Genomic DNA, 18,409 nt, shown 5'->3' on the forward strand with positions numbered 1-18,409 from the left:
GCAGTGGAAATGCTGCTAACTTTATATATCCCCTTCATCATTTTCTCTAATTGTTCATTTGTCTTCTAAAAGCTGGTTAGCAGTGATGACAAAAGTAAGGAAAATATCATTAGCCTCCATGCACCTTGCTTGCCCTATCCTGGGCTGTGGTGGAAACTGGGTTCAGCCATGGAAACCCACTGGTTGGCCTTGGACAATTCACACTCTCTCAGCCTCAAAGGAAAGCAAAGGCAATTCTTCTGAACAAGTCTTGCCAAGAAAACCAGTGATAGGTTTGCCTTAGGGTCTCCTTAAGTCATGAATGATTTGAAGGCACAGAGTACTCTAAATGAATAAATGAACAGCAATGCAACACACGTAGAAGACAGAGAAAGCAGCTTACAGTAACTTAAAACAAAAATATTAGGATGAATGTCCTGATGACAAGACCTGTTCATCATTGAAATAGATTGCTTTGGAAGGTGGTGGTGTCTCCTCCTTTGGAGGTTTTTAAATGCGTTCGATGTCTGTCTTTCAGGAGTACTTTATTTGTATTTTCCTATGTAGCAGGGATTAGATGGCCCTTTTACATTCTTCCAACTCTTTCGCTCTACGATGAGGAATATCTTCTTTTGCATTGTACAAATCTTACTCTAATGGTCTGCAGCCTTGTCAGCTACCCCTACTTCAGTGAAATACTAGAAAAATTGAGTTTTCCCCCTGACACTTTTCATAACAGAAAGTATGGACAGTTGTAACTGAAAGCTGGATACAGTCCTCTAGGTTAGGTCTAGTGGTCAGAACCAATGCTTCTTGTAATTAGATACAGCTATGGTTCTATAAATGTCAAGCAAGGTGTCATCCATCCTGTACTTGCACATTTAATTTGTGTTGATTGCCCCCCCCCCCCACCCCAAACATGAATGCCCTTGGTTTAAAAGGAAAGGGGGAGGAAGACATGTGTGGTGTTGGAAAATGTTCTTGTTTGAGTATGCAGTCTCAGGGAGGCACTAAAACATAAAACTTAGGTTCCTGATGGGCTACCTTACATTGGATGTTTACTTTGCTAGTTTCAAAGTTGTGTTGGTCTAGTGTTTTCCATGTTTTAGTACAGGTTGGGTAAAATATTAATTGGACAAAAAAAAGGATTAACGAGTAGTAAGTTTTGGGCTAGAGTTCTAGATACTTCTGTTCTTGCTATTTCCTCTTTTCCATGCCCCATGCTAGCCATGGTGAGCTCTGCCTTTGCTTTTGAAGTTGCTTGCCTTTGCTCCTTGTAGTACATAAGATACAGGCCAATTCCTTCTCCTTCTGCTATATCGCTACTCTAGTGTCCCTCCTGCTGCTGCTTTTTCAAGTCTCCCAAACTTTTATCCTTTGTTGTAGCCAAAACTGTGATCTTGACCCCACGCTTCAACAGAGCAAATCTGTTGACTAAGGCTGTGCTGTTCATCCATAGTTACTCTCTCTTGTGCTTTTTTGACAGAGCACAGGATGGGTTGCCCCCTCTGAAAAATGAGGTTCTTTGTTGGGAATTGCTTGAATGCTCTTATGAAACTTTTTAGTTTCATAAACCAGGAGGTTTATGTGGCTGGCCTAAGTCACACCTTTGTTCTGATGCAGTGAAGCTGCTATAGTCTTCCTTTCAACAGTTAGCCTTGTCATGTGGAGGCTTTCATTTTGCTGGGGTTACCTTTGTGATGCATTGGCTATCTATAAATTAATGACTGGCTCAAAGATTGCCATGTGATTTAGTTATTGGCCAGGAAATGGCAGACATGCTCCAAGTAGGTGCCCTGTACCCATCAGACCCAATCCACTTCCTAATGAGCCAACCTTCTGATAAATGACTGTCATTAAGTAACTTCCCACTCTTGAAAGAGCCATTTACCTTGAAATAATTAACAACATGAAGGGCTACTTCAACACTTGTTGGTCTTACTTGATATCAAGTTGACTTTGTCTTATAGTGACCCTATGAAGAAGTGGCTTCTAAGATCCTCAGTTGACAACTGCTTTGCTGTGGTCCTACAAACTCAGGACTTTGGCTTCCTTGATTGAATGAATCCACCTGTAGCGCAGTCTCCCTCTTTGCTTAATACCTTCCACTTTACCAAGCATTGTTGTCTTTTCCAATGAGTCACATTGTTTCATGATAAATCCAAAGTTAGACCTGCTCAGTTTAGTGGCCCACTTTTCTAGTCAAAGTTCAGGCTTGAATTGTTGAACCCAAATCTTTATTGGCTGAACCCAAATTGGGAAGTGATGTGAAACATATAAGATAAAGGAATCTGAAGAGATTCCACTTAAATATTAAGAAGACCATCCTGACAACAAGAGCTGTTGACGGTGGAACATGCTACCTTGGAGTATAGTGGAGTCTCCTTTTTTGAAGGTTTTAAAACAGAGTCTGGATGGCTATTGGTTGGGAGTGCTTTGATGATGTATTCCTGCATAACAGGAATGTTGGATGGCCCTTGAGGTCTCTTCCAACTCTATGTTTCTGTGATTCTAGGTCTAAAAAGGAGAAAAAATCAGGGAGGGGAGGGAGGGCAGCCTAGCATCACATTTTAGGTTAACTGATTTATTTTACCATGAGGTTTTATGGATATCACTTTACTTTTTTAGCTAGAGTTATATTGAAGGCGCATCTTTTAATCATAGTTAACACAGATGTGAGAGTGGGATAGAATACATTAGGTTTCAGAAAGATACATATTGTAACCCTTATCATAAATCTTTAGAGTGGTGTGTAGTGATATAGGTCTTTCAGATAGTTGGTAGTTGTCGTTAAAGTAGTCTCTTAGTATTGACATGTGGAAGTCAATGATGTTGACCTGTACCTCCCAGTATTCCTCACCTTTGGCTATGCTGGCTAGGGCTGCTGGAAGCTGAAGTCCAACAATGTTTGTTGTTGTTGCTAACTACCTTTGAATCAATCCTGACCCATGCCAACCCTGCGGATTAGACATTTCCAAGACTCCCTATCCTCCACTGCTCTGCTTAGGTCCTGCAGATTCATACCTGTGATCTCCTTAACAGAGTCCATCAATCTAACATGCGGCCTCCCTCTCTTTCTACATACCTCCTCCACCTTTCCTAGCATTATTGACTTTTCCAGTGAGTTGTGCCTTCTTGTGATGTGTCTGAAGTACAACAGCCTCAACTTAATCATTTTGGCTCCTGGGGAGATCTCTGGCTTGATCTGTTCTAGGACCCATTTGTTTGGCTATATGGCTGTCCATGGTATCCTCAGCTCTCTTCTCCAGCACCACATATCAGATGAATTGATTGTCTTCTTATCTGCTTCACTGTCTAGCTCTCACATCCGTACATGGTAATAGGAAATACACTGGCTTGTGTGATTCTAACTTTTGTGCTCGGTTGTATATAAACAATGTTTATAGGGCTGTATAATTCCCAAGCCTGCAGTAAGCTGCTTTTTTAAAAAACGAACAAACAACAGAATCTAAAAAAAGCAAATATAATTCCACCCTTGAAAGGGATTTTTTCAAAACAGAATTAATAGTCATGTTAATAGGAAATTTAGGAAATATATGTAAAGAAAAACAATAGGAATACATACGGTGTTGAGGTATCTTATTTTTAGTTCAAATTTTAAAAACTGTAAAATACTGTTTTATGTTTTGTAAAATGTTGTTTGATGTTATGTAATAGTGAATAAAATTTAAAATTAAAAAAATTAAAAAAAAATAAAAACAGAATCCTTTGTCTGTTGGGGGCTAATTCAAAAAACTCACTGTAGGTTGATGCTTGACTATCAGGATCAAGATATAAAGAAGGTGATTTTGAAAACAGCAGTCCGGCTGCAAGCCTGCACTGCACCAGTATAGCATAAAACACTGCCAAATTTTGCTATATATCCACCCCATGTGCTCCACCTCTCTGTCTTCAGACAGTATGCCCTTCTCGTAACAGTCATTCAGTGGCCAGGGATGAGTCCAATGGCTGCAATTTTTCCTGCTGCGGAAACAAAGCTAGTTGCTGCCTGATAATCCCATTGCTCTCCTGACTGTTAAGTGGATGTGAAGAGGACACCCTACCTAAAAGCAAGCAAATGGAGCACACCGGAAAGGTTTCCAACATTGCAAGCCATGAAGTAGATGCGTTCAGGGGGCACCCTGTATCCAGCAGATCCTTCGTCTTGCAGCAGGAGCATAGCCAGCTGCTGCCTGGTACCCCAGAGTTTCTCCACTGGCTGCTAGATGACTGTGTGGCGTGTTTGCCTAGCCTGAAAACAGATAGAATCATAGAATTGGAAGAGACCACAAGGGCCATCCAGTCCAACCCCCTGCCATGCAAGAACTCTCAATCAAAGCACCCCCGACAGATGGCCAGATGATTTTTGTATAACAAATAACTGAAAACAACATGAGGAGTTGGTGTAGTCTTTGCACAACAACTGATGAACTATAACCATTCATCCTTGGGTTTTTGTGGTGGTGGTGGTAATGTTAGTACCCCAGGAGTGCTCCAAGTTCTGTTCATATGTTTGAACCAATGTTCTCCACAATTTTTCTTAATGCTTCTTTGTTCTGTCCTGTGTTGTTCATAACCTGTGAGAAAAATTTGCTAATTTGTTCTGGTCACTGTGTCTGTCTATATAGGATAGGACATTAAACTGCCTCATGCATGGTTATGAAGGTTTTACAATCTGCATATAAGTTTCAAGGTGTTTTCTTCCACTCCTTCGCCTCTTCTGTTCCTCTACAGGTTACTTCAAAATTATTTGCTCTCTGCATTGCTACTTGGGTGTTTTTGTACATTTTCAGCATTTAAAAATGTACACAAACAAAAAACAGAATTCAAAAAGGAGGAACTAGATGTGCCCAGGAAATGAAAGTAAAACTTGACCACTGTCAGGTCACTGAGAAAAATCAAGGATAAGCAGAATTTGCAGCCAAAACAAACCTTGAGAATAAGAGATGAGGAATTCGATGCTGTTGTACAGAACATGAGACCATAATAATAATAATAATAATAATAATAATAATAATAATAATAAATTTTTATTTATATACCGCTTTTCTAAAAATCAAAGCGGTTAACAACATGGGCAAATACAATCTAAAACCATCAAAATACAAAACATCATATAAAACATCAGAACACCAACTACAGCAATAAAACCACATGTCGTGCCAGCTCAACAGTGCTGACGAGGGGGGGGGAGCACATCGGGAGTCAGGGTTGTTCCAGACTGGTCTAAAGAAGCATGAGTTCTTGTGATACAGGGCTTTGTTGGATTTTGTAGGCTGCTGTTGCCTCCACATCCACTGGTTCCATTCTTTTGGTTGCTGTTTGTAGCACTTTCTTGGATCTGTAGTAGAGCTCTTTGCGAGTTGCCTTCCTTTTTAAAACAACAACAAAAACAACAACAAGGATGTGGTTTGCTGGTGTAGTCCTGTGGTTTAAAGGACAAATTTTCTCCTCAAATGTAGAGTCATAGGCTGCATGTGCACTGCAGAAATACAATCATCCTTCCATATCTACACATACTTTATCCATGGATTTAACTATCTATGGCTTGAAAATATTCTAAAAATATATAAATTCCAAAAAGCAAAGTTTGATTTTGATATTTAATATAAGGGACACCAATTTACTGTATGGCTGTATATAGTGGGACTTGAACATCTGTGGATTTTGGTATCCACATGTTGTATCCACATGGGGCATCCTGGAACCAAACTCCAGCAGATATTGAGGGCCCACTGTAATACAGTTTGTCATTGGTTTAACAGCCATGGGCTTCGTAGTTTTGTGACAGATTTAGCCTTCTGTGTCAGAGAGCTGTGGTGCCACAGCAAACTACAAATCCCAGGATTCTATAGTGTTGAGCCATGGCACTTAAACCAGTGTCAAACTGCATTATTTCTGCAGTGCAGATGCAGTCACAAAATCATAAGAGTTGGAAGAGACTGCATGGGCCATGCAGTCCAACTCCCTGCCATGCAGGAAGAAGCAAAGAAAGTCCTCCTGAAAGATGTCTATCCAACATGTATTTAAAGACTTCTAAAGACTGAGGAGAGTGCATCACCCTCTGAGGCAATCCACTCTGTTATCAAAAAATCTTTTACAGTAAAACATTTCTTCCTGACATTTAGGTGAGATAGCCTTTCTTGTAATTTCAGTCAGTTTGGTTCAAGTTCTAGTTTCTGGAGCAGCAGAAAATGACCTTACTCTATATTCTACATAACATCCATTCAGATTATTTAATGATGACTATCCTATCACCAGGATAGTGATGATAGCTAGTGTGGCGTAGTGGTTTGAATGTTGAACTGTGACTCTGGGCGGCCAGAGTTCGAATCTTGGCTTGGTCATGGAAACCCATAGTGTGACTTTGGGCATGTTACACTCTCTCAACCTCAGAGGAAGGCAAGGACAAAGCCTCTCTAAATAAATTTGTCAAGGGAACCCCACGATAGGGTTGTCAAAAGTTGGAAACAATAACAGCAAATCCTGTCACCTCTCAGTCTATTCTTCTCCAATCTAAATATATCCAGCTCCCTGAGTTGTTCTTCATGATGCTTAATTTCAAAACCTCTGATCATCTTGGTCAACTTGTTTTGGACACATTACAGTTTGTCGATATTTTTCTTGAACTTCAACGCCCAGAACTGGATACAATATTTTAGGTGAGGTCTGACCCAGGCAGAATAGAATACTACTACTACTACTACTCTTGATCTGAACACTACATTGCTGTTGGTGCAGACCAGAATTTCATCTTAAGTATTAGATGCATTTATATTTTTAAGTTTCGTATGATGATAAGCTGCTTTCAGTCTCAAGCTGGAAAAGAAGGCAGGATATAAATAGAGGAAGAGAAAGTAGAAACAGAAGAACAAGAACTTAGCTTCTGAAATTAGACAAAATCAAACATGTTCCGGTGAGTATAAAGGGAAACAGTGGCCATGCTAGCTGGGGAATTCTGGAAGTTACAGTCCAAAGTAAGTAGCTTTTTCAACTTCTGATTACAACTGGAAGCCAGTTTTCATGCTAGGAAAAGGGCCGATTCTGTAGGATTTGGAGAAGCAAAAGGAGGGAAGGGCAGTAAAATCATTGGGATTCCTGATGTGTCCTGCTTGTAATTCTATACATCTCTTCTCTCCCATGCCTTGTGCAGAGATATTGTTCCAGTGAAAATCGACAGTTCTCAGTTTTGACCCTTCAACCAGCTAGCTGGAAAACACCTGGAGTTTCCAGGGCTTCACAGTACTGGCTGCAGTGACTGTTCTCCAGCCTAGACTTTTGATTCTCTGCTCTCCAGGGCTGCAATTTAGTTGCTGCAGAAGGCGTCGCGTGTTTCAGCTTTGTGGAATTTATCAGTGGGCTGGACTCCTGCCTGCCTGTGCCGCATGCAAGGTTAGGGAGCAGCAGAGAATAATTGTAGCTTGAAGTACATATAGAAAAAGTGAGATATCAGGCTGTCAAAGAGCTAGTAAAGTGTAGGAGAAAGGCTAATATGTCAAAAAAGCTCCAGAGGTCAGTAACAGCACCCCATACTGGAATCAGGGCCTTGGCCAGGTGTCCAGCAATGCAAAGGATAAGGTTGTTCTGCATAATAGCTGTAAAACATGTATGTTGTTGTGTTCCTTCAAGTCGTTTCCGACTTAATGGCAATCCTAAAAGAAGCTATCAGGGTTTTTTCTTGGAAACATTTGTTCAGAGATGGTTTGCCATTGCCATCCTCTGAGGCTGAGGGAGTGTGACTTGCCCAAGGTCACCCAGTGGGTTTCCATGGCTGAGTCGGGATTCGAACCATGACTCTGGAGTCCAGGGTTCAGTTCTCAGCTTGGCCATAAAATCCACATGGTGACCTTGGGCATGTCACATGCTCTCAGCCTCAGGGGAAGGTAATGGGAAAACTCATCTGAACAAAACTTGCCAAGAAAACCCGATGATAGGTTCACCTTGGGGTTGCCATATGTAGGAAATGACTTGAAGGCACACAACACACGCATTGACCTTCCAATTTGGCATTTCATATCTAGGGAACTAAGAAAACTGCCTATATAAGCCTCTCCAAGTTCTGTGATCTTCGGGGGAGACCCTTCTCTTTGCCTCACTACTTTCCAGGCATGTTTGGTGGGAGCAAAGGAGAGGGTTTTCTTGGTGGCTGCTCCCAAACTTTGGAACTCACTTCCTAGGCAGGCTAGGATGGCTGCCCTACTACTACGAAGTGAAAACTTTCCTATTCCAACAGGCTTATAGGAATTGACTGCAATGGGCTTCTAATGTCACACAGTTTTTAAATATCTTATTGTTTGAATTTTTAAATACAATTGCCCCTCCAAGTCTTCAGACTTGAGATCTGTAGACTTGAAAATCCACGGCCGTTAACATCAATGGGGTGCGTATCCATGGTTCACGCCCCGCATGCACATGCTCCATTCATACCTATGTGGCTTGAATATGCATGAGTTTTGGAATTCGCGGGGGCGGGGGTCCGGAACAGATCCCCCATGAGTTCCAGGGGCCAACTGTAGTTTCAATTCTATAGATTGTTTGCATTAAAAAAAAGTTATATAATTTTACTCATGTTTTTGTACATTCTTAATCTTGTTCTGGTTTTAATATTCTGTAAGCCATATCCTGATATTGGCGAAAAGATGGGGGATAAATGAATAAAATACAGTTGCGCCTCCATATTCGCAGCATTGACCTTTGCAGCTTTGATTATTTGCGTGTTTGATTAATATGTTCTCTCTCAGATTCTCTAGGTCCTCCAGCACAACTCTGCCAGAAGTTGACTGCAGAGTTATGCTGAAGGACATGGACATTCCTAGAGAAAACAATTTTAGCCATTTGTAGGTCCTGCAGTGCAATTGTATGGTCAGCCTCTGCTGGTTATTGGCAAGAACATGGTGCTGAAGGACCTAGAGATTCATAGGGATGTTTCCTCAGGTTAAAAAAAAGGGGGTTGCTTCCCCCCCACTGTCATGGTGGGCCTGTGCCTCTAACCCCAGCAAATGTGGAGGGTCCACTGTCATAATAATTGATAATAATAATCTATCATCAAAATGACACTTACTAGATAGGTGAGTATTGCAGCTGCCATATTGCAGTGGCTGAGGATGAGGCTAAGCCTTACCTGCCACTGGGATGCTTAGCCTGTTTCTGGGGTTGTACATGATCCTCCTCCACAATGAATAAATAAATTGCCATATGTAGAAAAGTGGCATGTTGAGAAGAAGGCTAGCTAGAACTATTTGCCTCCATAAGGACTAGAGACTTGGCCTGCATCCAGATTGTAGAAATAATCTGGTTGGACATCACTTTAACTGCCATGGCTGAATGCCATGAAATTCTGGGAATTATAGTTTGTTATGGCACCAGAGCTGTTTGACAGAGAAGGCTAAATGTACCACAAAACAATAGATCCCAGATTTGCGTAACACTGAGCTATGGCAGTTAAAGTTCTGTTAAAATGTGATATGTTTTGTGGTACAGGGATGAACGACACATTGCCAGCAAGCTTGTTAAGGGGGTATATTTTTTCTTCTCCCCCATTGCCTCATTTTTGTGCCTTATAGGTGAAAAAAGCTTAGTTTCCTCATCAGAAGACATTTTTCTCCCCCTCCTACATAACCTCTGATATAAAATAAAAGGATTTTCTTGTCAGCAGTTTCAAAGTACATGCACAGACATTTCTTCCTGTTAAATGTCTCTGTGAACATTTTCCAAAAGACAGCTAACACATTCTAAAGAGAAATAGAATTTTTCCCTTTGTAGATGAACTACAGGGTGACAAGCATGCCTTGCTATCTGGTTGAAGGCTAGGATCTAGTGCCCTGGGATGCTGTATTTGATTTTCCATGCATGTGTTTCTAGCACTGTGGCTTCTCATCATCTCTTTCTGATTATTCAGCAATGTTGTCCCATTACCACTTTAAACCTCATTTCAGTCCAATCTTTTCAGCCTCGGGGTTTCCACACACCACAGAAGCACACGACAGTTGATTACGTTCCTGCGCATCTGTGCTTCCCTCCTCCTTTTTAGGACAGGCTGTAGCTATTGAATTTCAAGCAGTCCTCTGTGAAGTCAAACAGATCAGAAAGAGAGGCCAGGGATGGGAAAAATAAAGGGAGAGGTTTAATTGCTAGAAGCTTGAGAACCACAGATCAAAGTGGCTTGAACCCAATTTGACAAAATACTAAAAGTCTTCTAGGCTATGTGTAAGAAAGTAAGAATCCAGAATAAATACAGTGGGCCCTTGGTATCTGCTGGGGTTTGGTTCCAGGACCCTGTGCTTGATCAAGTCTCATTAAATACAATGGCATAGTAAAATGGTGTCTTTTATGTAAAATAGCAAAATTAAGATTTGCTTTTCAGGATTTATATATTTTTTTGAATATTTTCAAGCGGATGCTTGACTTCATGGATAAAAAAACCATGGATACAGAGGGTTGATTGTATGTGGCTATACAATTATGGAGTTTGGGAATAGAACGGTGGTAATATCAATGTGTGTCTTCAAGTTGCCTGTCAACTTCTGCAGACTCCATAAATTTCCTAGGGTTTTCTTAGGCCAGGAATACTCAAAGGTGGTTTTGCCAGTTCTTTCCTGTGAAATACAGCAGCTGGTATTAATTGACAGTCTCCCATCCAAGTACTAACGGGCATATAAAATATTATAATTAAGGAGTCAGTGTGGTGTAGTGATGTGAGTGTTGGCTATGACTCTGGGTTTGATTCCCCATTCAGCCACGGAAACCCATTGGGTGTCCTTGGGTGAGTCACACACTCTCAGCCCCAGAAAACGCTGTGATAGGTTCACCTTAGGGTCTCCATAAGTCAGAATCAACTTGAAGGCACACAGAAATAGTATAGTAATAGTAGTAGCAATGGTGGTAGTACATCATCTCCATCACCTTCATAATCATAAACCAAAATGAAAAGCACAGGAATTTAAGAATGAGTCATTATAGAAATGCCATTAGAAAAGGATAGTCAGAAAAATACAGTTTTATGAACTGTTGGAAGGAAGGGAAGAAGGGAACTACTGTGTGCATTTTGTAAGAGGTGGACTTCAGTTCTCAGAATTCCTGACTGTTGGCCAAGTTGGCTGGACCTTTTGGGAATTGTAATCCAAAACACCTGGAGAACCAAAGTTTGGGAATCACTGCCTTAAGGTGTGAGGAGTAGGGAAATGAGCAGTCCTTCTGTATTCTGGACCAAAGTAACTGAAGACCATAAAGGTAAATGATTAAGGGACCTATTCCATTAATGTTAGGTAAATGAAATTGCTATGAGTAGAAATAATCCTTTATAAACCAGGGGACAAGAATCTATTCCTCATTATACGTATGCATGCATATGTGCCTATGTGTGTGTGCACAAACACAGGGTAAGCTTCTGTTTACCTTCCCTGTTTTGTCAAGATTCAGAGTCAGTCTGGAGCTGGCTTTGCCTTCCCAAGCACCCTTTAAGGCCGCTTGCTGCTCAGTTGGGAGCTTTCTCCTTTGGTGATGGTTTTCCAGGCTGGATGGGTAGGACTGACATGCCAAATTCTGCTGTAAGGTTGAAATAATCCCATCTGTGTTATGCATAGCTCTAGCAGTGAACTTAATTCCTTGGCTGCAGTTCCTAAAACAGGTAAATGGCCATGATTTTATACAAAAGGGGAAGGTACTGTACAAGCAGCCATGATGGAAACCCTTTAGGGTTTCAGAAGTAAAATAAATAATTTGTGGGGAGAGGACCATTAACAAAGAACAGCCAAATGAGGACTGAGTTTGCTTGGTGGAACGCGGAATACTGACTGACTGGTTGACTGTTGCCAGGTATGGGAAGGAAAATGGGGGTAGGATAGAAAATTGTGTAATCGTAGAGTTGGAAGGGCCATCCAACCCAAACCCCCGTCATACACGAAAACGCAACTAAAGCAATCCTGAGAGGTGTCTATCCAGCCTCTGTTTAAAGATTCCCCAAAGGTGACTCCACCATCCTCCAATGCAGTTTATTCCACTGTTCAACAGCTGTTACTGCCAGGAAGTTCTTCACAATGCTTAGGTGAAATTTCATCTTGTAATTTGGATCCATTGGTCTGGGTCCTGGATCAGGAGAGAACAAGCTTGCCCCATCTTCTACTGTACTTTACTTGTCTTCAAATATCTTCCTTTCTCTAAGCCAGTGATGGTGAACCTTTTACAGACTAAGTGCCCAAACTGCAACCCAGATCCCACTTATTTATTGCAAAGTGCCACATCCCTCTGGCTTTCTAGTAAGAAACTCTGGCAAACTCTGTGCTAGGGCGACAGCATGTGTGCCCACAGAGAGGGCTCTGAGTGCCACCTCTGGCACGTGTACCATAGGTTTGCCATCACTGCGCTAAACACATACAGCTTCCTAAGTTATTCTTCATAGGGCTTAGTTTCCAGATCTACCATCTTGGTTGTCCATCTTTACCATCTTGCTTGTCCTCCTGTGGACATGTCACAGATTGTCAATATCCTCCTTGAACTGTAGTGCCCGGAACTGGCCACAATATTCCAACTGAGAGCTGACCAAAGCAGAATGGAGTGGCACTGCTATTTTCCTCAGTCTGGACACTGTACTCCTGTTGATCTAGCATAGAGTTTCATTGGGGTTTTGGCCAACCCATCACACCATTTGGGTCATGCTTAGCTGATGCTCTACTTTGATCCCTCAAACCTTTTTCCCCCATCTACTGTACTGTTGTCAAGCTATATGTCACCCATCCTATATTTGTACATTTCATTCTTCCTGTCTAAATGTAGTACAGTTGGCCCTCTGTAAGTTTTTTTTTTTGATCCATGGATTCAATCATTCATGGCCTGAAAATATTCAAAATTAATATACATTCCAACAGCAAATCTTGCTTTTTCCATTTTATATAAGGAACACAATTTTACCATGCCATTGTATTTAATGGCACTTGAGCATTCATAGATTTTGGTATCCAAAGGCAGTCCTAGAACCAAATCAGTAGATAACAAGGGCCCACTGTACTATACATTTATCCCCATTGAAATTCTTTCTCTCCCAGCCTCAAAGGATAGCAATGGCAACCCCCCTCTGAAGAAAACCCCATGATAGGTTGGGCCTAGGTTGGAAATGACTTCAATGCACGCAACAACAATAACAGTTGTTGAAAACTATACTAGACTAGATGGAATGTGGTATCATTCAGAACTTGGAAGTTACTTAGAAGAGTACAACTAGAAGACTACAATTTCTAGACTTTCCAGGACAGCATGGCTGATGGTAAAATTCTGGGAGTTGTAATCCCCTGAAGGTAACATTTCTGCATTCTGCTCTAATTTAGAAAATCGAGACATTTCCCCCCCATGTTCTTAGACCGACAAAATTCTGAGTGGAAAGAATGACTGACATTTCTCAAGCAGTAATTGCTTTTTAATAACTGCTTTCAGGTTTCTTAAAAGCTATTGTCTGTAACAGAGCTTGGAATGATATGTTGATAGTGCATTGATGCCAGTCTTGATTTCCTCTTCTCAGGTGTGCGGGTGTGAGCCATGAAATGCTGAGGGTTCCTTATGCAACAGAATGGCAGTGGCATTAACACCTGTGTGTTTAATAGAAAGACCTCTGCAGAGGGGGAAAGAAATCCCTTGAGAAGGGATGTCTTACTTGAGGAGGTTTACTGGCTTAGTGCTGGGCTGCAGCATAAAATAAGTCGTGCCAGGCATCCTAATGAAAGGGTCTGATTCTGTTGCTTTTGAAGGCAGGGACACAATCAGCTCAAAGACATCTGGGAAGCAGCCCACCAGCTTAGTTCTCATCTCATAGCTGCCTGAATAATGAAGCTTTTATCTATAGGACTGTAATGCACTGGGTTTTGGAGGTGAGGTTTGGAGGTTTGTTTCTGTCTTAAAGGGAATTTGTATTTCTTTCCATCAACATCTCCTTCCCTCATGCTCTCTCTTTCCCTCGCTATCTCCAAACCTATGTATATACCTATACAGTACTTATTATTTTAAGCCTCTGCACAGGGTTTTGACATTTAGCAAGTAGAAGGATGATTATTTATGTCAGGCTAGAGCAAGGTGGCCAGCTCTGGTTCTGGTTATTGTTGTTGTATGTCTTCAAGTCGTTTCCAACTTATAGTAATCCTATCATGGGGCTTTCTTGGTAAGATTTGTTCAGAGGAGGTTTGCGATTCATTTCCCCTGAGTCTGAGAGAGTGTGACTTGCCCAATGTCACCCAGTGGGTTTCATGGCTGAGCTGGGAATCAAACCCTGGCCTCCAGATTTGTAGTCCAGCACTCAAACCACTACGGCATGCTGGCTCGTGTGTGTGTGTGTGTGTGTGTGTGTGTGTATGCCTACAGCTCCCATCAACCCTTGTCAGCCTAGCCATTGATGAACATTTATGGGAACAGCAGTTCAGAAACATCTGGAGGGCCACAGTTAACCTTACCAAACTATGAATAGTTTAGTTAAAAACATACTTCAGGCTTTTGGAAGTAGAAAGTTAGCTTCTCAAGGAAGAGCTTCTCATTCTGGTTTTCCCTTGCTGTGACTCTGAAGAACAGGGCTCAAATCTTGCTCAGCCATGGAAACCCATTGAGTGACTTTGGAGAGGTCATACTCTCTCACCCTCAGAGGCTGGCAAAGACAAACCCCTTCTGAACAAACCTTGCCAAGAAAACCCCATGATAGTTAGGATAGCATAAGTCAGAAACAACCTGAACACACAACAGCAAGGTGAGTATTGGATTGCAGCCTAGCTCATTCTTCTTTGGTTAGTGTGTGTTGATCTATCACTGGATCCAAAAAGTCCCCAACCTGAGCTTGTTTTTTAAAAAATGTTTAGACCAGAACCCCGTGTGCTCCCTAGCTGAGACAGCCAACTTCAGTTGGGTCACACCAGAATCACCAACACTACTTTCTTAATTAGTGTTTTTCCTTAGGGTTTTCAAGAAAAGGAGAAAAAGAGAGAGAAGTGAGAAGATGTTGCAGACAGCAGAAACAGCAAAGTGTGGTAGAGGATGAGAAAAATAGACCAGGATTGGTAGTGGAGAGAAAGATATAGTCTGTTTTAAAAAATGTGTGCTACATTACAACTTCGGGTTTAAAGATGAGAGTCTAGATCTGACTCTCAGACAACATGTGCCTGCATACATTGCTAGATTTTTTAAACAATGCAATCTCAGGTTTATGTGGCAAGAGGTCATTTATCTTTTTTTAAAAAACAGAGCACCAGAGAGCTGAAGAGCCAGACTGCATTTCATTTCTAAGCTGATACCTCTGTGACTACAAAGAGAGTTACTATCTCAGTGTTTTAAGTTAATGGCTAGACAGTATAATGGGTGGCTGCAGACATCTCATCTCTGATATCTTTGGCTGTGTAGAAACCCATCTAGACAACGTCTGCACTTTGGAAGCTCTTCTTGTATCATTTCTGATCTCTCAGGCCTCATCTATCCAAGAAGAAGATGGATGTGAGGATAAAGTGTGTACATGGAGGGGAAAAAAAGACATGGCTATTGTCACTGTTGTAGTTAAGTCATTTCTGAGGTATGGCATCCCTAAACAAGACATTGGGTTTTCTTGGCAGGATTTCTTCAGGAGGATTTCTTACTTTGAGGCTGAGAGAGAGTGACTTGCCCAAGGTCATCCAGTGTGTTCCCATGGGCTGGATGGGGATTTGAACCTTGGTCTCCAGAGTCATAGTCCAATGCACAAACCATTGCACCACACTGGTTTTCAAAACATGCTGTGCCTTGAGTGCTTTGAAGGAAAGGCAGGAGATAAATGATGGTAATATAGACAAGAAAAGTTTTTTTAAATCAATTTATTTTTGCATAAGCTATTGTGTTTTCTTCTAATAGGGAACATTACCCTCCCTGTTCTTAGAAGTTCAGAAGTGGTGGCTTCAGTTGGGGTTTTCTTCTTCCAGGCTGACAGCACTGCATCCTGACCAAGTGGGCTTCTCCAGAGACACTATTTACATCACATCCTTTTGCAAGTTTCTGTCCTTTTCTCATTTAAGACAAAGAATCCCTTCACTGCCCCTTGGGCATCTAACATTTCAGGTACCTTATATCCAGCTCCCAGCAACAGCCAAACATGGCTGATACCTGTGGGTTTACCTGGCCCAAGAAGGCTTCTGAGGCTCTTGCATTGGCTGGGTTATCCATCAGGCTTTCTGCAAATACTCTCAAAATGGTGGCCACAGAAAGGTTGCTGAACATGGACTCACATATCCTCCAACTGTCTCGATTTGGCAGCGACAATCCTGATTAATCCGTTTCTTTTAAAATGTTCCAGTTTCCTTCTCCTCCTCTCACTTTCCCTCTTTCTTCTCACCTTACCTTCATTGCTGCAAAGTGAGTTCAAAGTGGAAAAGTAGTTTGCACTCAGGTAACCCCTGTGATAGGTTCATGTGGAGCCAGCATGGCATGGTTTTGAGTGTTGGACTATGACTCTGGAGACAAGGGTTTGATTCCCAACTTGGCCATGAAACCCACTGGCTGACCTTGGACATGCTCTCAGCCTCAGGGGAAGGAAACGACAAACCTCCCCTGAACAAACCTTGCCAAGAAAAGCCTTTGGCTCACCATAAACAAGAAATGACTTGAAGATGCACAGCAACAACAACAGCAACAACAGCAACAACAAACTCAGTAGCAGAGAGATGAGAGGTGGAGTGGAGCCTCGCCTTCCCTGGCTAAAGCAAACGGCTGCAGCCTCTCTCAGCTTGTGCATTCTTCTCCCTTAATACTTTTTGCCATTTTGACCATACTCTGATATTGCTTGGCTACATATGTCTGTTTTCATCAGTGAAATATTAAAAGGTATGGCAGTGTAGTCAGTTTGCTTTCTTTCCTTCTGTCTCTCTTGCTTTTAACTCCATCTCTGGCCATCTCTTTTGAGGTTGCCTGCTACAGCCACATGTTTCCCAGTGGTGGCAGATAACCCTGCTGGGTCAAAAGGCAAGTGAGGCTACCAGGTAAAAGACAGATATCAAGTAGGACAAGTAGTTAGCATATTTCATTTTTATGGCTGCTTTGGTCATGAAAGCTGCTCATTACAATACAGTGGGCCCTAGGTATCTGCCTTACCCAACACCACTCCCCTCCGTGGATACCAAAATCTGTTGATGCTCAAGTCCCATTAAACACAATGGGCTTCATTAATCAAAGGGAGAAATGTGAAGGCTTGGATAAAAAAAACAGAAAAAAGGAAAAACATTCAAAAAAGGAAGAAGATAAATCATGGAATGATTTATTTTAGCATGATTCAGGGGGAAAAACAGGGGGAAATGTTTTGTTTCTAAATTTTTCCAGTCCCCCCCCCCCCCCGGGCTGACACATCTCTAAAAGGACACCTTTTGTTGATGCACCTTTGAGACTAACTGAAATAAAGAAATTGGCAACATGAGATTTCATAGACTTAAGTCTACTTCCTCAGATGCATTTGGTGGAGTGGAAAGCTGCCAACTTCTTTCTTTCTGTTAGTCTCAGAGGTGCTACAAGATCTCTCTACATTTCTGATTCTACAGACTAACACAACTGTATCTTTGAATGCTACCACTATGGTTGATTTGTAGGCAGAGAAAGTTCTGTTCTTCAGGAGAAACACATCATTATTTCTACTGCTTTCCTTCAGAAACACACAGAGTGTTCCAATTAGCATTTAGGCTGTATTATACTAGGAAAGTTCTGTCTTTCCTCGGAGTGCAGAACGGAAACACTCTTTGGCATTGGATTTTCTCCACTGTGCATGTTTTGGCTGACCGACAGGCTGGCTGCTCTCAACTCCTCCTCTGCACTGCTGTTCCTGGGCAGATATTCTCTACTGCCGTGCAATCTGGCAGGGATGCAGCATTGATTCATTCCCTGTACATGCCTAGGGTGTAAAAAAGAAACACTCTCTTTATTGTCTAAAATTGAGTGTCCCGGGGAAAGTCTGTCCAAATCATGGGGGAAACATTTCAACACAAGTCTTTTGATGATGCTGTAGGCTCCTGAACTATGGGGAGGGGTGACGTAGAAAGGGAATGAAGCACACACTCTTTGTGGTCCATCAACAGCTGATGTAGCCAAATGTTGAATTTTCTGACAGCACTCATTTCTGGGTGGACACAAGAAGAAATAGCTTCATAATGATACTCTGGAGCATACCCTCCAACTGTCCTGATTTGAAAGGACTACTCTTGATTAATCCTCTGTCATTCCACTTTTTAGCTGATTTTAAAATGTCTTAATATTTCTGTCCTTTTCCCTTTTCCCCCTTTTGTCCTCAGCTTACTTCAAATTGCTGCAAACTGACTTCAAAGTTCAAATGTTTAACTCAGCAAAGAGGAGAGGAGAGCAGCAGGCAGAATCTTTCCCTTCCCAGTAGGCTCAGGCAAAGGCAAACTGCTACAGCTTCTTCTAGATAGTGTGTTCTTGCTCATTAATAAACCTATGT

At 41.7% G+C, this 18,409-nt stretch overlaps 1 protein-coding gene across 5 annotated transcripts in view; it reads left to right on the forward strand.

Moving 5' to 3' along the window:
* The window catches only part of RAB30 (RAB30, member RAS oncogene family), a 73,681-nt gene that overhangs the window by 21,576 nt on the left and 33,696 nt on the right, over positions 1-18,409 (forward strand). The window contains exon 2 of one of the 5 annotated variants that reach the window (XM_089512935.1): positions 7,133-7,371. The exons of 3 other annotated variants lie outside the window; for them this stretch is intronic. The gene's annotated coding sequence lies outside the window, so the exon portion shown is untranslated. Of the gene's footprint in view, positions 1-6,936; positions 6,957-7,132; positions 7,372-18,409 lie in introns of those variants that run through there. One more of the 5 variants, XM_089512938.1, reaches the window with a different exon arrangement.

The sequence above is a fragment of the Sceloporus occidentalis genome, unplaced genomic scaffold, assembly GCF_023333645.1.
Source record: "Sceloporus occidentalis isolate IW3139 unplaced genomic scaffold, rSceOcc1.0.p SCAF_2, whole genome shotgun sequence".
NCBI classification, from domain to species: Eukaryota; Metazoa; Chordata; class Lepidosauria; order Squamata; family Phrynosomatidae; genus Sceloporus; species Sceloporus occidentalis.